At 43.0% G+C, this 22,697-nt stretch overlaps 1 protein-coding gene across 2 annotated transcripts in view; it reads right to left on the bottom strand.

Moving 5' to 3' along the window:
- The window catches only part of IP6K1 (inositol hexakisphosphate kinase 1), a 36,931-nt gene that overhangs the window by 11,735 nt on the left and 2,499 nt on the right, over positions 1–22,697 (bottom strand). For both annotated transcript variants that reach the window (XM_059480213.1, XM_059480216.1), the window contains exon 3: positions 20,304–20,403. The gene's annotated coding sequence lies outside the window, so the exon portion shown is untranslated. The remainder of the gene's footprint in view (positions 1–20,303; positions 20,404–22,697) is intronic.

The raw sequence follows: 22,697 nt of genomic DNA, 5'->3' as shown, positions 1-22,697 counted from the left end.
CATCTTGTACAGGAACACTGGCAACGCTTCACGACTCACTGGTGAAGCTACTTCCCTAAATAAAAGGAGAACAAAAGCTTTAAATTGTGATAAATCACACAGCAGAACACTGCCTGCCCTCAGCACCTCCACTCCGACTCCGGCCCCAGGCCCTGCTGTAACCAGGGCTCAGGCAGATGGCCACTGATGGCTCTGGAGAGAGACCACGGGCAAGGGATAAATACAGACCTCAACGTCACCATGACACAAGCTGGACTTTCCCTGAACAGCCCCAGAGCACTCAGGAGCAAAGCACAAGAATAGAAAATACCAGTATAGCAAACAAGAGGAACACAGCATTTGGTCAATTGGTTCCTGGTGAGCTAGACTCTTTAGCAAAGAAAAGCAGAAGCATCTGTGCTGAAAAGCAGAATTGTTTCTACTCATGCTGGATTGGATGAGGTATGAGAAGAAAATCCAGTCTAAGAAAGTAAACAAAAAAAAGTGGTTCCCACTGTGCTATGAGATCAACTTCCCAGCACAAAAGCAGGTTTGAAACATGTCTGTCTAGTCAGCAGTAAATGGAGATGAGCCCTGGGACCTGGGCAGAGAACACAACTCTCCAGGAACCTGCAGCAACACTTGGGAGATAACCAGAAACATTTGGCCTTGGTGACATGCAGGAAGCTACAAATTTTCCTAGCTTACTTAAGCACATAGCTTTGAATCCTCAGCCTTCTCATGCATCTTGTCCAACTCTTGAACTACTACCAAATATCCTTTTTGGACAGGCTGCTCTCACCATGACAAGTGTGGCTCGTCAGACTGAGGCCAGGAAGTGGAACACAATCTACATACATGCATCCAAAGTGGAACAGAAGTCTTAGGAAAAGCTGCTCAAGAATGCCAGCTGAGGAGGAGAATGCAAACAGGGAGGAAGTGCAGTGAACAGGGGCTTGGAGAGGACAAAAGCCACAACACGCATGCTCCACCCTGTGCCATGAGCTGAGCTTCCTTCACCAATCCTCTTTCTTCCTCATCAACAGGGCACATATGCACCAACTGCTAAGTATTCACAAGGAAAGAGCCTGATCTACTTAAGATAGAGCTTGTCTGAACCTCACTAAAGGGAAATAAAATTAGGCTTATAGTACAAGTCCTTAGACATAGCCTGTGTTTCTGGCTCCTAAAGATCTGAAGGAAGACTTTGCAGGTTTTAGGTGGGAGAGTTAATTTTCTTCCTTATAACTTGTATGGGGCTGTGGTTTGGATTTGTGCTGAAAACAATCTTGATAATAGAGATGTTTTAATGGTGGTGAGCAGGGCTAGCTGAATCAAGGCTTTTTCTGCTTCTGACACTGCCCCACCAGTGAGGAAGCTGGGGGTGCACAAGAAGCTGGGAGGCAGCACCCCAACTGGCCCCAGGGATACCCCAGACCATATGGTATCAAGTGTAGCATACACAGCTGGGGAAAGAAAAAGGAAGCAGAGATGTCTGGAGTGATGGGCTTCTTTTCCAAGTCACTGCTCCTGTGATGGATCCCTGCCTTCCTGGGGACAGCTGAACACTTGCCTGCCCATGGGAGGTGGGCAATGAGCTCCTTGTTTTACCTCCCTTGTGCCTGCAGTTTGCTTTACCTGTTAAACTGCCTTTATCCCAGCCCACAAGTTTTGTCACTTTTACCTTCAATTCTCTCCCTCATTACACCAGGAGGAAGTGAGTGAGTGGCTGTGTGGGGCTGGGCTGCCAGCTGAGGTAAAACCACAGACTACTTGTGCCATACTTCTATCACACTGATCACAAAGCTTCAGCACTTCTGCCAGCAGCCTTGCAAGACCAAGAATTTTCTCCTCTTCTTTTGCTAAGAAAGGAGCGGAAGCAAAGCCTTTTCAGCTCCTTCAGAGAAAAGAGAGGCTGAGCCATGTACTTGTAACTCTGGCTGGGCTGCTGAAACCACTCACTAAACCCAATGCGGAGATCTGGGCTTAAACAAGGCTTTTTCTTCTTAGAGGCCAGATTAGCAAGAATTGCAAAGGCCCTTCTGCTGTCACCTACACACAAAGCATGGCAAGCTGTAGGGAGGGATGAGGTACTGGGAGTCCCTGTCAGGGATTCAGACCCAGGACACAGACAATACCCCTTTTCTCACACTGGCACACTACTGTGGTAGCCTCTCTCTCTGTTTTTATCTTCTTTTAAGCCAACTCTTAGCAAACAGCCATTAACAGGGAAGGTCTGTCACATTCAGCAACATATGGAGCAGGTAATCTGCAACATTTTGTGAACACCTGCCATGCAGCTGTCTGTACACAGGGGTAACCCAAGCTGGGGCTCAAATGGCCTCTTCCAGCTTGCATTCCTGTCTGGCCTGATGCTGGACAAGCTGCCACTGCTGTGGTAAGATCATACTGGGGAGCAGTGGAGGACTGTACATAACAGGGATGATATGATCTAATTCCCTTGCTGCTCTTTTCTCCAGGCTTCCCCTTCCTCACTGGAGAAATGCACCACACTGGCAGGAGGGCACAGGGACCTGTCACTCCTTGTCACTGCTGTCAGTGTCACTGCAAAGGCTGCAAGGAGGGCCAGCCCTGGTCTGGTCATCACCACTCTTTCCTCTCCAGTAGGAGGGGGGGATGAGCAAGAGGGAGCAGAGCTGCTGACTCCTCCTGCTGCACCTTGCCACAAATACACCCTGCCTTGGTGGAGAAGGGCACCTTCCTTCTCTGTTCCAAAGCACTGGCTGCAGTCCAAGCCTGAGAGCTTCCACAGCAGCAAGACCTGACAGAATATGTACAACAAAAGGTTGCTTTATCAGTACCAGCCCAGAAGACTTTTTTCCAAGCCTGTGCCTAAGAGAGCAGGGTCATCCAATATCGGCTTTGCATTTTATAGGAGAAATGAGATTATGACAAATGCTTTCTAGAGAGGGGCTTAGGGAAGATCAATGCTTGTGAGGCCTCATTGCTCAGCTTTCTGTGAGCTAATTTCTGGCTTCACATCATTTACAAAGAGGAAGAAGTCTCCACAGGTTACCTTTAAATTATTCCATTGCAAAAGCTGGCTGTTCAGCACAGCTTTCCAATCCAATGGTCACACACACTTAGAAAAGAACATATTTTCAACAGTTAAAAGCCACAATGAATCAACCTAACCCACCAAGAAAAGACATTTTTTAAAACTTACATTAGTGCAGGGACTCAGAAACTCATCAACAGGCAGAAAATTGTCCCTGCATTGTCAGCATGACAAGGAGAAAGGAAAAAAGATTCATGCCATTCCCACTGAAGAAGCCTGGCTCAAGGACTAACTCAGAATTTGTAACTCAATTTATGAGCTGAATAAGCAGAGGGAACAATTTTACCTCCTGTCTCAAAAATCTTATGCTTAAACTTTTCATCTAAAATAAAGTATACCTACTCTTCATCTAAAATAAAGTATACCTACGCTTTAGCCACGGACCTTGGCCCCTTCCCTGACAGCGAGGCTTAAATAAGGCAGCCACAACCCTAAGGAAGTCCTGCACAGTCATCCAAGTAACCACCCACACACCTCCCCAGCAGGAAGATGATGGAATGACTATGCTGAGTGCATCATGAGGAGGAGTCCATTCAGAAACTGCACTTTCATGTCAGCTGTGGGTACCAAACGCTACAATCTCAACAGCATCAGAAGGCAGGATGGAGGAGCAGCTGAATGCAGCACAGCTGCTGACAGCAAGAGAGTGAGTCAGAGCTGGGGACGGCTCTGCTGAACCAGAGCACAAATGCACAGTGAGCACTGCTGGCAGGAAAAGGGAGGTGTGAGATTTTGTGGGAGCATGGACAGCTCAGCCAGATGGGTGGCACAGGGAAGGGCTGCTCAGCACTGGGGAGCTGCCCCACCAAACTGAGAAGAACCCACTGCAGGCAGGCAAGCAGGTCCAGGTTTGTGTTACAGCAGGGGTGAAGAGAACAACTGGCACCTCCTAAGTTCTCACCTCATCTTCTCCTCTCTTAAAATGCCCTAGAGAAGACCTTTAAGGCATCACACCAGAGCCAAGGAAAACAATCTGGCCTAATCTCCTACAGAGTAACTGCTGGCCTCTGAGCTGAAAGGTGCTGTCATCACCCACATGTGCCAACACCTCTGGAGCCTGAGCTCCCACTCCCACCTCCACATGGACAGGACAAGGAGAAATAAATGGTTGTGCACCTCAGTCTTGTGTCCCTCAGACTCCTAGCCAGTACAGACACCTAGAAAGATGGTGGAAAGATAGGGCAAGATCCTTCCAGCTTCTGTAGAGAGGAAACAAGAGGAAACTTCCAGCAAAAGCACCAAAATACCAGAAAAAGGAAGTACTTGTGCAGCAATAAGAGCAGTATTTTTCAGGCTTCAGAGGGTGGTTGACAGGAACTGAAAGAAACAATCAATGTGCTGCACCTCACATTTGTCACCCAGAGCAAGCAAAGCACAGGTGCCAAAGTGAGGATTCTGCAACAGGAAAAACAGTCAACTCCCCCAACTCAACAGCAAGGGCACACACAGTTTCAGACCTTACATGAGCAACAAAAAAAGGTGTGTTTCTGGCTCTTTGCCCTCCACAATCTTATAAAAAATAAGGGAAGATAAAGGAAAACAGAGATTTTATAGTTTGTTTTTTTCTGGTATTTGAAGATAAAAGTCAAGAAATAATTTAATCTCTTTTTTTTTTTCCTGCTTTCAGAATGTGTAAAACCAGTGATTTAACGAAGAAAACCCAGGTGAACACTTAGGCTTCCAGCTCTGACAGGGAAATGACAGTGAAAACACATACATCAAAAGTTTGGTCTGCAGAAGTAAAAAAAAGCACATTGATACTTCATTCATCCACCATGTTCTCTTTAGGCTGGTAACACAGGAAGATTTTGGGTTGAAAAAAGCTTGCTCGTGTTGGTTGCTCTATGAAGTGATCCTCCACAATGGAACCAAGGCCATCCAAATGCCTGGCTTTAAAAAACCACCCAATATTATGTTGAGATTCCTTCTGGCACTGACTGAAGTCAGTTTCTAACTCCTCCTTCAGTTATTTCTTCAGACCATGGTTGCACAGGCAATCCTTTGACATCTGGAACAGCACTAACAGCACCCTCCCACTCAACTCTGCTGCACTGGTACAACTGTTTGCAGCCTCACCATGAATCAAACTGGGGAAGTGATCACAGTTAAAAATAAACCAGCACTTGGTTTTGTTTTTTTTAAGGATTACTTTTCAACCAGGTCAGATCCCCAATCTATTGTGCAGCTGTACAAACAGTTGTATCAGCACAAGGTGCCTGAACTGCTGATGGTTATCCTGGTGCCTAAAGCCAACGTTTGCACTCCCAGCTCACCTCATTGCACGGCTGCTGTAGAACAGGATCTCTGTCCAAACAACACACAGGGGACTTGACTGCCACTGCTGCCAAGCATGGAGGGTCCCTCCAGTGAGACAAAATGAGGTCACACTGATGTCCACCCTACAGCTAAGGCATGGCTACTGAGCTCCCTCAAGCTGTTGCTTGTCCAAAATTATATGTCATTTTTGCAGCCTGCATGCTGAAATAAACATCAAAACATGACTAACCAAGTCATTAATGAGAATGAACAGCTTTGGGCCAAGTTCTGAAACAAAACTCTCCCAGAAATTGCATAACCACTAACTATCTTGGTGATCTTCCATTCAAGAAACACAAGCCTACGTGATGTGCAGATTCCCACTAATTTGAAGACTGTGACATTCAAAGAGTGAACGGGGAGGCAATCTTCAGTTTTGGCAACTCTTCAAATTGCAGTTGAATTTTTATTTGAACATGGAAATACATACAGAAATACTGACAATCAGAATAAGCACTAAGCAATGATGTCATGTTAGCACACTTTAGAAACAACTATGAGAGACTGAAGGTTTTTCCAAAATTACCAGCTCAAATACTGTTGGGAACAAAAGCAACTGAAAATATCTCCTTTTTGATGGCTGCCTGGGAACCTACTGGGAAATACCTGGATCTCTGTATTCAGCTGGTGACAGCTACCTGCATCAGACACACACCATTGTGAGAGGCATTCTCATTGAAAACCAGGCACAAAAGACTGAATAACCATAAAGATCGGACTTCTAGCATAGGGCAGGAGGAGGCACATTAATGAAATAGCTTCAGGAAACCAGCTTTCTACAGTTTCTGTTGTGTCTGCTCTAGAAGACAAAAAAATGAGTCTCTAAGCTGTTCAGCAGCCTTTTTTGTAGATGTCACCACATCAATCCATGAAGACACAAAACTGAAAAAATTGCTAACTGGTAAACTTTACCCTTTGTTACTTAGCATGCATCTCAGGCTATAGTTTCATGACATCTTAAGTAAATCTAAGTCAGCATTCTTCAAACCCATCCTCTCTCCTGAGTCAGCACTGGCACTCACTGATCCTGCTCAGAAACCAGCCTGGCAAACAAGTTAACCCGGAAAAAAAGAAAAGTTGTTTTCGCCAATGTGGCTTCCTGAACTGGTTTACTGCCAGTGCCCAACGAAAGTAAAAGGGACAATCAGTGAGCAGGGCAAGGGCAGGCACAAGGGGAGCAGAGCCAATTCCATTCAGCTCCAGCTGCCCTGCAAACACGCTCAGAGAACAGTCTCACCCCCTGACTTTAAAGAGACGTGAGTTCTCACTTGCAGCAGAAACATCATTTGACTTTTTCACCTCTCCAGACACCTCCTTCACACCAGCATCAGCACCCCTGCAGACAGCCACATTAAGTACCCAATCTGGTAGGAAAACAAAGCAGCAATATATAAAACAGAACAAAAAGCCTTCAGTTTTCAGTTGGATCAGGTCCCTAATACATCTGGCCAACAATCCCCCAGCATCAAAACATGGGAGAAAGTGGGAACCAAGGCATAGCAAAGCTCCACCTCCAAGCAACTGTGAAGCTGCTCTCTTACTCAACATAGATAAAATATCACAACATAACTACCTAATAGTTGTACAAAACCACTTTGGTTCAAAAGATTTAAACAGTACATTAAAAAATATGCAATCTAATACTTCATGTTTTCATCTTCCAAACACACCATTAATATTTAAAATGCCCTATTTCCTCAAAAATAAATCTTTAATTTATTTGATACCAGCATTATTTTCAGAGCAAAAGAGCTGCTAAAATATATAGAGGAGAGTGAGGAAAGCCTGTTGTGATTAAATAGGGCATGACAAACAGCAGCAGCATGCACAAGCAGTACTGGGGAGCAAAGCCAGGGGGAACAGTGAAAACAACATTATACAAACAACACTGATTCATGAACAACAAAGAATTCTTAGAAACTGCTGCCTGGGTTACATCCAAGGTTCTCTTTACCTTGGTTAAACTATTAAGAAAGTCACTTCAGAAAGCTGACCACTTCTGCACAACGAAGCTTTTTAGGAAGGAAGAGCTGATCCATCTAAAGGGCTCTGTGTAGGAAACCACTGCAGCAGTTCCTGGGAAGCAATGGAGCTGCAACAACACTGAAGGTGACACGAAGCTGGAACAGGTCATTTGTCCCCTGCCCCACCATGAAAGGGCTCCTGTGCTAACACAGGTCCGAAAGCTGTGTCTGTGTATGTGCCCCTCAGCTGCTGGGGAGCAGAATGTCACCCTTGGCTGTGCACAGCAATTCCTCAGTGACAGGGACATCCCAGGGTCTCCTCAGGAGAATTTCACTAAGGTATGTTTCATCACTTTAGCCTCACACCCATTTCTTCACAGTCAACATCTGCTATAGCAAACTCTCACCACTGTCTGTAACACCTCACTCTGGACACTGCATCCATCAAAGTAGGGATTCCTGGAAGGCCCAGCTTTGCTTCAGAGATGCAGAAAATTCAGTTTTTACTTGCCATCTTGCTGCCATGTGGAGGAAAGCACACTTACAGAACAGTCTGGGCCACTGCCATGCAGAATTCACTCCTCCAAAGTTCAGAGATTAAGCTGAGGCTGCTGCTTGAAAAAGCAGCAAGTTTCCATTCTATTTGGACAACCTTGCAAAAAAAGTAGGTCTTTAAAAGAAAACACTAAATTCATGAGCAAATGCTAGATCTCTGTCCCAACACAACACTAAAATATAAATCACAAGCAAGAAGTCAATAAATTTCTAGCTTCTGACAGGCACTAACATTGAACGTACTGCACTTTAAACATCAAATACACATATCACAGGGTTTTTAAGCACTAAGGAAATTTAGTAAAGTAGTCATTTGGGACTGCATTTAGACATCTGAATTTCTCACAACTCTCCAACACAAGCAAAATACAGGTGCAACACAATAAGGCAAAGGTAAAACTGTGGTGAAGCTGCAAAGCACTAAGCAGAAGCACATGGCTGTCCCCTTTAGATCAAAGTGTCTCATGGGGAACACACACTATCTCTATACAGTGAGACTTCATAACCCTGTCACACAAGATTATCAACCCATATACACACAGCTGTCTTTTGGCAGGTAGTCAAACCTGAGGCAGTGGGAGTTTTACAGGGGTCAAGACTCTTGCAGGATTCATCTAGATCTATTTTCTGCTGCTGTGAGATGAAATATGAAAATGGGAGAGGAATTGATCACAGAGGCAACAGAGCTTTGCACAGGGAATGTTTCTCACCCCGCAAAAGGTGACCTTCCAAAGCCTCTGATTCTCCTCTCCTCTAAGAGGATTATGAATCCTACCCTTGGGAGACTTCTGCTCAGCTACCAGCCCACTGCTATTACACATTAACACTATGTCTTGTGTCCTCATTTCTATCAGCAGAGATATTAGAAAAATTTATAAGATGACTGCTCAAAGACCAAACTTCTAATGGAATCTCTAATGCAAGTAGGGAAAGCCACAGCCAGTGATGTTTGGAGGGGACTCTTTGTGCTGTCACACACCCAGCTGCAGATCTGCTTAGTGCTTCCCTGCTCAAATCCCAATTCAGCTTATCTGCACATGCAGGCTGCTGACTACCCTGGAAGCAGACATTTCATCAAGGAAAGACTGAAAGGCAGAGATCACCATATGCTAGAAAATGAGGGCAAGTGTGGTGAGTGCAGCTCACAGCTCCTCCGCCCGGGCAGCGAGGCAGAGCCTCGGCAGGCACCAAGCCCAGGTGGGCTGTCAGGAAGTGAGAGCAGCACTGCCCTGCAAGAACATGCTGGCACCTCAGAGGGAGAGCCAAGGAGCAGAATGCAGCACATTCAGTTACATAAATCCTTCTTTTTCAGACATCAGACACCAAGAGTTTGAGGACAACTTTTCCCCTGTTCTTTTGGGGTTTTTTCACCTTTCAACGAGGCACCATTTGGACACTTCTGAATGGAGTCTACAAAGAATCTTCCCTAGACAACATAACCAGGAATTATTCCTGTTGCCACTTAACAGTGCACAGATGTAAAGCAATCCATGCTGCTATAGAGGTGACCATATATATTTTTTTATTCATAAGGTAATTAAAGTTACAATGCATTATGAATTCCACAATGAGAAAAAAGAAAAAAAAAGCAGGGCTAGACATGAAGGGAAACCTCAACAGGAAGGAACACACTTCCAGCAACTCTGTGAATGGAGATTTAGGATGAGATTAGACACACATACAGGCCAAATCTAATGGACACAGTTCCCATTTGGGACAAATGGCAAAGTGTCCTCAGAAGGAAAAAAAGTACTGGCTAACACAACAGATCTCAGATGCATCTGTAAGAACACTCCATGGTTTTGGCTGTTTCAGAATACACAATGCAATAGCAAAGTGCAGCCAAGGGTTAAAGAGTTTTAACCAGTAACTGTACAGAGAAACTACAGGGTTAACCACAGACACACAAAAGCCACAAGGAGCTGAACCCATGAAGAATAACTACAAAAGCCATAAACCCAGAGGAGCTAAAATTACATTCCTTAGGCAGTTCTGATAAAATAAGGATGATCTATAGCTTTCCAAGAGACCACTAACTGAAAGACAAATGTAAGCAGCTTGTGGTGAACTGGTATTTTTAATACTGTTCTCAAGTTTTAAATTATGATGCTTTTAAAACAGAAAAACAGCCTTGATTAGAAAGTCAGTTGCTGCAGATAATTGATCCCCACAGAAAAATACACAACTAGGACAAAAAAATGAACTCCTAATTGCTATTTTTGATTCTGCAGTGGCAAAAAACCTCAAGACCAACGTTATGTAAGACCATTAACCTCTCTGCTCATAACTGGCACCTTAATTTAGCACACTACCACACTAGAAAGCTTAAACTGAATTCTTAATTCCAATGCATACCACTGGCTGCAGCAAGCCAGTAATAGCAATATTGGAAAGGGAAAAAAAAAAAAAAAAAAAGCAAACACCACACACTGAATTTTGCAATTACACTTCCTTGGGCATAAATATTTATACCTTAGCCTGACCAGATCTAATGACAGCATTCTTATCAGACCGGCAATCCTGAAAAGATTATCAGATGCTTCACAGTATCTAAGGAACACTGAAGAGAATTTAAAGTACACATTAGGTAAAGAAAACCTCCAGATCACCTTTTATAACAGCAAGTTTGTCAAAGTTTGTAAGTTTGTTACAGCAAAGAAGCTGTAACCCATTGAAAACAAAATTGCTTTGTTTTGACTGATTATTTTTCTTCTTCTCAAACTAACCTCACAGCATTCCAAACACATCCTCCCTAGGTATGACTGAAATCCTCAAAACTACCATGTATTTTATTTAACTATAGTTCAGTGGCAATCACACATACACGTGACTGAATGAAAAACAAAACAAGGTAATCTTGAAGAACATTCATGTGAACCTCCCCACTTCTTCCCAAGAAAAGACAGATTAATCTTCTACACTGATAATGAGCCAGACTGATGAATTTCAACCAGACAGCCTCTTAAATACTGTCTTCCATCCACTCTTATCACATTGTGGCAAAGGATGACATTCAGGAGGGAAAAAAAAGGCTGATTAAGAGCCTACTTTCAGAAGCTAATGTCCTGTGGAAAGAGCTCTATGAATCACTCTTTCATCTGCCTCCGACTCCATTTACTCCTCAGAATTCCCTGATGTGCTTGAATTCATACTCCACCCATCCAGTCTGTAATGTCCCAACATGCACACAAGAATACTGTAAAACACTAAATGGCCCCTAGTGCTCTTCCCCATCCACAAATCCGATTATTTTATCACAGAAGACAATGAGGTGCGTCAGACACAACTTAGAGTCAGTAAATCCACACTAACTGCTCCCAGTCACATTCCTGCACATGTTTCACACAGGTGTACCAAAGGACCTAAGCCATGACTGTGCCCAGGAGTCAAGTGAGATCGGCCACCCTGGATTATCCTGTGGGCCTAGTTTGAAAATAAGTGATCAGAGATGTGCCAGCAGCACAAGGCTGGCACTGCAGCACCATCAGTCCTGCGGGCTCCCATGGCTCCAGTTCTCTCAAGTAATCCCCCACTCTGTCTCCATCTGCTTCTGACTGCTGGTTCCTCTTTCAACCTTGTCTCTAGACACAAGAGCCAGGAGACCTTGCAACTTAAGACCCACTCAGGCATAAAAACCACCAAATACCTCAAGGAAGTCTGTGCATCACTCATCCAGCCCCCTTATTCAGCAGAGTCTTTGTTTACCCCTTCACTGCCAGTGTAGAGGTAGATGTTATGTCAAAATTATCAGGAATGTTGCAAAAAGCACTTCCTGTGAGAAAGTAGCTGCTTCCCCCATTCAAAGACAGAAATGCACACTAACATGGCCAAGTTTGTTCTGTCTGTATTCCAGGCTGTCAAAGAAATCCCAGGTCATTTTGCAGACATAAAACAAACTTGCTGGAGTTGCATGACCCCATTTCTAAAACATTTGGCAAAACAGTCTCCTTCTCACTCTTGGCCAGGCTGTATTTAGCAAATGGAAGTCAGGTCTGTAAAGAGCAAACCCAGACTCCCCATAAAATCCTGAAGAAAGCTGCACAGAGAAGCTTCTTTCCAGCTTTAATTAGGAATAAAAATCTAGATGACAGAATAAGGGAAGAGGGAACTAAGATTTTCACACACCTAGATGCCAACTGTCCAGATTGCTCTGAGTATAGAAATAGGGATGTTTTATGATGACTCCATCCTCTCATGGCTTTAACACACATATCATTTCAGTGTATCAAATAAGAGAGAAGTGCAGGAGAGAGCTCTCAGCTGTTGCAATGCTCCCCAAGAGAGAAAGGAGAGGCAAGGCAGGCAAGGCTTGCAGCCCAGGAACCTGCTGCAGGCTCCTGGCACTGAGCAGGGGTCTCATGGTGCCACACTCCCGCTGCCAGGGCAGCAGGAGTGCCCGCTGGGCCTCAAAGCCAGCACGGAAGTGTCACCAAACCAAACAAAAGTACTTTTTATCAAACTCCACAACTCACAAGTCTCCCCTGCCCCCTTCTGGGAACAACATGGATTTGAAAACTTCAGTATCTTCTTCCAATGATAAAACTGTTTACTCGGGTAAATAAAAAAAAACAGAGAGAGCTTTTGCCTCAAGCATGAGTCCCTTCATCAAAGACATGGATGTTATTAAATGCATCTCCTGCAGCAGCAGAGGCAGACTCAAACTGGATTTTCCTCACCCATACACTGAAGACACTGTCAGGAACTCCTGCCTGCCAGAAAATGGCCGGACAGCTCAATCCAGCTCAACTCTTCTGACTGAGCTGATTCACTCCCCAGGTCACGATGCAGATGCACAATGCAGGCTCCCTGTCCTCTACCCCAATAACTCAGCACCTTACTTCCCCAAAATAAAAAAATAATAAAATAAGAAAGCATAGAAAAAATAGCAAATGCAGCAAAACTTGCATGATACACAGTAACTGCTCAAAAACCTTCTCCACAAGTTATAGAAACCACATTCAATTAAGCTGCTGACTGTGACCTGACTTAAGCAAAAATCCCTTTGCAGTGACTTATTTATGTTGATACTTTAAATGCTAAAGACAAACCAGCTTCATTAGGGCCAGAGGCAAAAAGTTCCCCCACGTACCTCTTCCTACCACTCCTAACAAGAAAAACATCACTCTGCTGTTTATATGTACAGTTTTCCATTTCACAATGCTTAAGAGAAAAGTTTCTCTTTCCTCTTTACCTTCAGAGTACAGTCCTGCAATACTCTGCTTCTCATAAAACTTACACAGATACTCAAACACTACTCCTTTGTCTTTGCTTTGCATGTAGACTACAGAGGAAAGCTAAGCCAAGACCCCACATCCCATCCCCACCTGAAACAAGAAGGGAATTTTCAAAACATGGCTACTGGTAAGCAGCCATTTAGGATCTGTGAGGGGAAATGCTTCTCATCTTGAAGAGACTGACCCCACAGTCAAGATCCAGACACTCCATCCAAACAGCAAATTGTGAACAACAACACGTCCTGTGCAAAGGGAGGGGAGAGCAAACTCAGCTGCTAAGGAGCAGAAGCTGGCTCCAGTACTCAGGAAGCAGCACAAATGTTTTGTTTCCTTAGGAATTATGACAACATATAGATTTAAACCCATCAAGTCTAAGAGTTATACATCAAAACCAAACACAGGCTTGCCACAAAGAACCATCACAAGCCAGCTAATCTCACCCTTAGGGCCTCTGTAAACCAGTGTTTGATTTGGTTCACTTCAAGCTCACTGTAAAGCAGCTTTACAATTCCTATCATACACTGTGGGCTGTGACACCACTCTGATCCATCTCCTCCTCAGATCTATACATTGCCCTTTTTCTGAGCTGCCTGAGAATTAATTATATGGAAATGAACAGTGTTAGATAAGGGCATGCCAAGCAACTGGCTCTCTTAAAGGAGCTGGGGACTGCAGGATCTCTGCCTTCAGGAAATGTTTGGCAATGCCCATTCAGTACAATTCCTGTTGTTAAAAAATTACTTTAAGACCCAAACAAGCAAACTCTCATCTTCTCACTTCTGTGGTTAGAAACAAACATCTGCTCAGCCATGGCTTGGGCTCTACCTCTGCCTCTTGTCACCACCAGATCACATCAGAGCAGCATCCTGACTGAGGATGTCCTGCCAAAATTGTAGGTGATGCACAAGCAGCAGCTCTGAACAAAAAGATTAGCAGTCTGACTTTTAATGTGTTGTCTGCATAAGCTCCACCCGTCCCTCCATGGAATGCAAGGCACTGACAGCTTCACAGCCTCATGTGAGCTGGAATTTCAGTACCCAAGAGGACTTTAATCTCACATATGCAGACAGAGATACACCAGGGCATTTTGGCAGTTACAACAGCATTTGAGATGACTGGAGGGGCACACACATCAGAATTTTCTCTAACTGTGAAGATAAAGCTAAACAAACATTTTGCCTCAGCTACACTCCTCTTTTTCTACACAGGGAAGCAGAAAACACTTACATTTGGCAGCTCCTTAATGACATCCTGCAGTTTTATCAGACAGCACAACTTCTGTCTGAACACTGGTAAAACACTCAAAGCCATGAGAAATGCAGCAATTCTTACATCTCTCTGCTGAAACTTGACAAGTCAGCAAAGCACTCAGTTGATTTGGTTAACAGATTCTTTAGATATCTTTTAGATAACCATAATCTACCTGAGTTTACCCAAATGGAAAGGAAAGAACCAGGAATAGGCTACTGGTTTTGATATTTCCACTGAATGTTTCCATGATCTTGGTAAAACCATTCAGTTGTGGTGAACTTCAGCCAGCAGAAATACAGCTTTTCAGAAAGGAACAATTTACTTGACTACCTTGCTACTTTTAAACCATTTTTTAAAGCCAAAAGTCTGGCAATCATTTTGCTTTTCCTGATCCCCTTGCACTTCATTTCAACTTAGTCTTGCCTGTTAATTAAAATTCTCAAAATCTAAAGAATTTGTGTCCCAGTACATGAACAACTGAATTGGTTTTGTTAATATGGACTCAAATTAGGGCATCTCTTTCAAATGAATGTGGTGCTGCTTGGCCAAAAATCCAAATCCTTGAGCAACTTTTCTGTTTATATGGCAGAAACAGAAAGACAATCTAGGAGCACATCAGTCCAACAGAAAGACTTAGGGGAATAAAAGCAAGATTATCCAAACAAGCTCACTTCACCCTGGTAAACAAATTCTTGTGCCAAAAGCACAAGGAGCAGTTGTTATCTGGTGGTTTGTTCTGCTACTGTAATTCTGAGACATTGATACTAAACAAATTTGGGCCTGTCCTAAATATCTGAAAAGGCTCAGAGAAATGCAAGGCAGTCAGTTATACAGTACTCCAGATGATACCATTGCTCAGGACACCACTTAATTTACTGTATGAGAAAATGGAACTGCAGATTGCCCTGTAATTTCAAGTAGACACCCATGCTACAATAAATATATCAAGGTTTGTACAGATAGGTAAAATTTTCTATGCCCAACTGAGAGATGCCCTCCTCTCTCACTGCAACTCCTTCTAACTTCACGTTGCCAAAGAAAAAATTAATTCAGCTGGAAAAGGCATATTTTGGGCCCCCACTTTTTTAGCTATTTTTTTTCCCTTGAAAAAAGTGCCAAACACAATGACAAATAAAGCATTCCTCACTCTTTACCTTCTCAACACCTCCAGCAAAACAAGCTTTACCTTACAAGTGTCATTTTATCACTATCAGTGCCTCTACATTAAGGGATTCCACTGGCAGAGCTTCACTAGGTAAGGATGAACATGCTGATTAATGCAGCTGTCCCAAGCAGTTATGGCAGAAACAACATTATAAGCACGTCCATAGGAGTTCCAATCACATAATCACGTTGCAAATCCATGCCCCCCACTTGATACCAGTTTAATTTCCCTAAGCAGGTGACCCTTGAGGCTCACAGGCAAGAAATCATGAGCTGTAACTTCTCAACTAAGACTTCACTGTGATTTTTTTCTCCACAAGGAAGTACCAAAGGAAGGTACATTCTCATATGCAGTATATTCTCTTGTACTGTCAACCTAATACAAAAAAAAAACCTTAAAAATGTTGAAAAGGAAAGAGAAAAATCTGAGCTCTGCATTAGGGGAAAAAAAATCTCAATACAAGTGCTACAAGAAACTAAATAATGCCATGAAAATTCAAGGATAAAGGGCAACATTTCATTTTTGAGGTTTGGAATGGGAAATAACAAGGTCTGTCATGGCAAATATACTTTAGACAAAGACAGTGCACTAAATCTGGTACTTAATTTAAGTAGAATATATGACACAGTATCTGATGGGGTGAAAGCTAAGGTAGTCATTTCATTTGAAACCAGATAAAACTCTAAACTCAATTTCATACAAGGATACTCTCATCCCTTCAATATGGCAGAACACACATGACACACAACCCAGGGTCATGGAAGGGATTTTGATCTGGGCCTGATGTTATCCTGTAACTCTCCTGAGGATCAGCATAAGCTGCAAGGCTTTCAATCACTCCTACTGAAAATCTTAAAGCTGTTGAAACACCTTGGAGCTGTTTTGTGGCTTGCAGCATGTTCTGGAAGGTAAAAGACAAAGAATTAACAGGAGGCCCAGCCAGCTGAGTGGAAATGAAAGGCAATCTGAACTTGAGGCTGTCTCCTCAGGAGACACATGCATCAGTCAGACAATCACAACTTCAAGCTTGGCAAGGTGCTACATTTTTTGAAAGACAAAACCTGGCACTTAATGTCTGCAAGATTATTTTACCCAATCAGGAGCCAATACAACCATCCTTTGGTACCCTCTAGCAAACCTCACACTTCCAAGGTATCCAGTGCAACTTGGGTTTACAAAAGGAAATATCCAAGAAGGGAGCTCAGAACACCATTCACTCCACTGTATTTCTCAAGCACCTTCCAAAGTGACCTTTAATACTCCAAATCTTCATTATTACTCTCCTATACACTAACCTGGGCAGCAGGCCCCTTGAAATGCTTTCCCACACCAACCAGCTCTGTTTGAGGGTTTGAAACGAGGAACTTCTCCTCTTCATTTGAAGTGAAGAATCAGACAAACAAGCCTATATTTAACTTCCTTTCACTGAAGCAGTCATAAACAAGTCCCTGTAAACACTCTACAGGTCACAAATTCCCAACATCTTATCTAAATGTTAAGCTGCTGAAGTGGATCTCAAAGCTCCTTCCAACAGGCTTTCTAGTGTGCCACTTACAACAGAGGCCACTGGTTATGTAAGAGATGTAAAGCCAAAGCAAAAAGAAAGTATGTTAAACCTCATATGTCAAATTGGTTTGGAGATGATTAGATGCAGCACCTGCATATACATAAAAAAATCTCCTTCTCCATACACTAAAAAAGCACAGCACACTCATCTGGAAGTCACACAAATTGTGGCAAGTTTGTTTTTAACAGCAAACCTCTCTCAAGTGTACTACAGCTACCTTGGTTTTTCACATTTTAAGTTCTTCTGAAGACACTGCCAGGCCATGCTGCAGGTTGGTTTGGGTTGGGATTTTTCCTACAAAATAACAGTCTGCTAAATCACATGTATTCTCACAGCCACAACACATCACAGGCTGTATATAGCTAGGGAAAGCCAATTTCCCTTTCATTTTCTCTTCCAGATCAATACAGTGTCATAACATGTGCCAAAAGCATATCATCTCAGGCTGCAAAACACAAAATAACAAGCATAATGGGTGGAAAATAACTCAGTTCTCTTCCTTGAGAATCATAAAAAAACTGCAAATGACAGGAAACCTGAAACAAAGTGCTTTGCACTCATACAAGATTCAGCCTGGCAAGCTCACTACCATGGGACATTGATCCTTGGCAGAATTCTTAAAAGGTTTTGAATTTTCTTCTGGTTGTCATATCACAATGGGATGAACTCCAAAAAACATAAAGTCTCAAACACTTAACCATCTAACCTGTGATCTTTAATTGCCAGGTTTAAAGAAGGTATTTTAATTGCAGTGAATAAAAACCTTTGTTCACTTTTGGCTGGTGAATGAAACAATACCATTAACTATTTTAACTAAGAATGTTTGAGTCAAGCTGCATTCACAAATCAGAACTAATTTTTAAGACAACTGGTTTTTGTCATTAAGTGAACCAAATTGTCAATAGGCTCAGTTTTCTAAGCTGCTGAAATTCATTGGAAGTGTCAGTGCTAAGCATGCTACAAATTTCTGTGATCATACTTAACTAAAGCTATAATAATTAAGGGGAAAAACAGAAACCCCCAAGTGTTGTTATTACACCCAAAAAAAAAAAAAAAAAAAAAAAAAAAAAAAAAAAAAAAAAAAAAACAAAAACAAAAACAAAAAACCAGTGTGCAGAGCACCTGAAGTGAAAACTATTCAACTCTGCACGATGCACAGCAGTGATACCTACTCAGTCTGACTAAAATAGAGTTAGAGGTTTTTCCTCAGTTCTATAAAAATAAAAGATGCATAAAGCAAGCTTGATAGTGCTTATTGGTTCACATTTAGTTTACTGTCAAATTTTAATACGTGTATTCAGGTCAACACTTGTGGTAAGAACTGTGAAGTATTAAGACCTCAATTACATAAAGAAGATTTATGCCCAAGTAAAGGAAATGCCACTTGCACAGCATAAGAAAACACATTTACAATATCTGCTTCTAATGCAAAATAAAGTAAACCACTCCATTATTTGCAAAAGTAAAGAGATCCATAAACCTTTTATACAGTGTAACACTTAATCTAAGTAAAATCCACATCTCTGAGACAAACATGATGTGGATTTTATTACAGGAAATGTGGGAGTGTTTAAGAAACTATCTAAAAAAACCCTGCATATGTATTGTTTCAACACAAACTGAGCTTCAGACTGCTTCAAGAATTCTTCTGGGACTGACTCAAAAGACTCAAGTTAAAAGTTCTTTTTATTTCAGTATTTGTGGTATGAGAGTCAACCCCAGTGAATTCAACAGGTCTATTCCTCAAATGTGTCACACAGCTTTACACAAAGGCCACAGCTTGGAAAAGTGCAATAAACCTTTCAGCAATCAGCAGTGTTGTGAGGGTCTTCCAAAGCTCCAGGACTTTACCATGTTTTTAACCAACAAACCAAAGCAAGAGCAGCATCTCTCATCTCCTGCAAGAGCTCCAGCAATTTCATGGAGTTACTCGATGGTTTGATTCAGACACTGAGTAAGACATGGGACTATGCAGCCCCCAGGCTTCTCTCCCAAATCCTTCCTGCTTTAAATAACTCCCTGACATCTGCACTCCGTGGTGCGCTGATTTTGGTGCTCAAAGCTGCTTATCACCTATAGTTAGCTGTAATGAGATCATGGCTGCTCCCTACACGTGCTTAAGCTGCTCAGACAGTACTGTCAAAGGACACTGAACAAACAGCCAGCCCTATCTTCTTGTGCCCTTTTTAAGATTTCTGAACTCACTTTTGGAAATGCTTAACAATACTTTGATACCAACAATGGAATAACATTAATTGGAATTAAAGATCACATGATATTTTGCATTAACGCACTCTGGAAGTTTAAAAAATTGGGGGAAATGCAGCTCAGCATAGAACCATGGTGGGGGGGAGAAAAAGAGAAATGTCAAAATATATAAGCTATACAGTTGTATAGCTCTAGATCAGCACTCAAGTCAGCAGTGACAGACACAGGAGCATGCCCTGAAGAGAAGGCAGCACGTGTCTCCTCTCCCTATCCCAGGAAGGTACTTGTGGAGATCAGCTTCCCTGGTCATTACCTTCTGCACTTCAAACTAAGAAAAACCATCACCTACCAGGTCAGGGGCTTCCCCACCAGGAAACTGAACTGTGTGACAACCACTACTTAAACACACCATGTCTAAAGAAAATAAGGTCATTTGAGTTTGTTTATACCACAGGTATACTGAGTCATATCTTTGTTGATAAAGAGCTGGGGGAAAACAAATATGATTGACTTTCTTCCAAATTCAGGACAGCGCGAAGTAACCTCTGTGAAACTGAAAGACTATCATATCAGCCTTATCAACTTTCAGCAAACTAATCTCTGAAGAGAAAGAAAAAAGCACACAATGATAAGAATTCTGAAATCATCATAAGGTGATTCAGCTGCAAATCAGCCACCTGAATGGCCAGAATTAGTAGAGCATGAGTGAGCCTCCAGTTCTTGGAATTTTAGTTCTTATCACGAAGAACTGACACCAATTTGGTCAATGAACAGGACTAAATTTTTCAGTCTGTGCTACTGCACTTACCTGGGTGTTCCTGTAGTATCCTTCAAAAATAAGAGCAAAACTCCCACAAACTGTATTTACACATCCTTGCTTGAAGGGTAAAATTCCAAAGGGAGAGGTAAAAAGCAAGCAGTTTATTCCTCTTTGCATCTCTAAGATGGCTGCATATGTATTCTGAACAAAACAGAAAAAAGTTACCTTGGAGATGTCACCCAAGCTCCTTTGGCTGAGCAGTCACTGGAATATGGAGCCAACTTCTCACAATCAAGAGGGAGCAGGACCCCAGAAGCAAGCCAGCCTGTGAAATGATGTATGGAAACGAGTTAGCAAGTCCTAAATTAGCTTTTATTTAGAACTTTACTTGCTTGTCAATTCAGAATGTTTGAGAGCATGCCTTCCCTAGAGACTGGGACTGGAATGCACAAGTTCCTTTCAGGAAGCAAATGCTCTCACTCATTCCTGTGGGCTCTGGCAGATGCTCTTTACCAAAGCCACCAGTTGGGCTGAGGGGACACACTGTCCCCAGTTGCCTCAGCCACCCTTAGCTGAAAATTCCCAGGCAGGGTAGAACAGAGCAGGATCCATGACTGTTCCTCACCAGGCAGGGATGGGCACCAGGGAAGAAAGGCTGGAGCAGAGTATATTAAAGCCCAGCAGCTGAACAGGCCTGGTTGTAGGCCCCAGCACAGGGGAGGCAGCGTTTGGCAAAGCAGCAGGACAGCTGGTGAAGGAGATAACCTTTCTAACTACAAAAGCTAAATCAGAGACAGCTTATCTACTGCAGCTCCCAAGCAAGTGCGGTGACGTCCTGCCAGGACAGTCACATCCACATCACAATCTCTTTTATCAGATTTGGTTGATGGATCTCCTACTAATATAATTATGGCAGCTACGTCCATGTGATTTTTTAACAAAACAACTGTACCCATTTTAACTACTGTGGACACATTATACAGCTAGAGAGACACCCTGTAATAGCAAAGCTTATTCCTTGACTCACAAAAAGGGGTTCAAACTCACATACTGATGGGGTGATGCAAAATAAATGCAAGCTTAAGAAGCTTGTCTTTTACACACAGTGAATGCCACTCAAAATGCATACAGAGGAGCCTGTGGAGATGAATGAAAGCAAAGGACCTGCACCTCAGTACCATCTGCAGAGTGGCTCACACCAGCATGGACTACACAGGCAGCACAGGCAGCCCAACACACTGATTAAGAGAACTGCATCTCTTAGGAAGCACATCCACCCGAAGAGCACACTGGGAACACCAGAAATCAGAACGGCACAACACCGCGCACAGGCGGTGCTGCAAAACAGAAACCAAGCAGCCATGCACACACACTTCCTCTTCCTCCCCCACCTCCCCTACGACAGCAGCCACAAACCTGATATTAAACACTGGCCAGCATCCTGCTCTGCATTCCTGTCACATCAGGAATAGAAATGAGGGACACTGCTAGCTGCTCCTCCATAGAGCTGAAGGGCTCCTTCAGTTTACAGCACGTAATACAAACACTCCACATGACTCTTGCAGAGGGTTCTGTCACACTTTCTGTTCTTTTGCTCCTTTTCTCGAGCTCACTGGGGACCCTCTGTACTTACTAGACTTGTTTTTGATACACTCCCTCTCAAAGACTGAGAGGTCAGAAGCAAAAGCAGTTGTTCCTAGGCATGTCACACTATATAAACAAGCAAGCAGAGAGCCACACACAAACTCTGCAAGTCAAGTTCAATGCTAAACCCTGCCCAGCACCAATGTGACACTGCCAAATTCAAGAGCAAACAAATCAGGCTGCAGCTTTTTGTCAATACTAACTTCTGAGACTACAAATCCCAGCACTAACACTCCACTGAGATGCTCACATCTCCAACATGTTATGAGCTAATCCCTGATGGACAGATTGGGGAATCTACTGACAGCGAGTGAAGTGCCTGGGTTACACTGCAATAATCAAGGCCTCTGTCAGATTTTCCATGGCTTCAGTATCTGCATTTCAACCACAGATGGATGGAAGAAACATACCTCCTCTAGAGCATGGGTTCTGGATATCCAATTCAAACTTAGCACCTACATTTCTTATCCTAGCGGAAGGCACAGTGAGTGCTATCCCATACCCAGCGTGCCAGTCAGAATCCACCAGATCCACAAAAACCTTTAGGCACAGAGAAACTAACTCAACACTGACATCTGAAAAATGATCAAACCTTTTCACAAACATTTGGTGACCCACTGGACCAAAGAGACTGAGCTCTGTAAGCAGATGGTCAACAAACAGCCCCGAGCTTGTACAGGGCTCCTCATCTCACACCAGCCAAGCTCAATAAGGTCACATTTCAGAGTTTGATCATTTTATACAAAAGGAATGAGCTCTGTATTTGTGGGAGAAAAGGAAAGAAACAAACCAGGCAGCTCAGATGGGATGAGTAGAGCATACAACTGCCTGATGAAGAAGAAATCCCAACAGTTGTTTAAAAGGCCAATTAGCTGATTAAGGACACAGGTACAACTCCAGCCTGGGCACTTTTCTGACCTCTGAGTGCTTGCTACTCTAACCTTGACTTTTCACTACGTGCAATGCAAGGCAGAA

Source organism: Ammospiza nelsoni, chromosome 11, assembly GCF_027579445.1.
Source record: "Ammospiza nelsoni isolate bAmmNel1 chromosome 11, bAmmNel1.pri, whole genome shotgun sequence".
Classification (NCBI taxonomy): Eukaryota; Metazoa; Chordata; class Aves; order Passeriformes; family Passerellidae; genus Ammospiza; species Ammospiza nelsoni.
The sequence above is the reverse complement of the archived record's forward strand: the minus strand, read 5'-3'. Positions and strand labels throughout refer to the sequence as shown.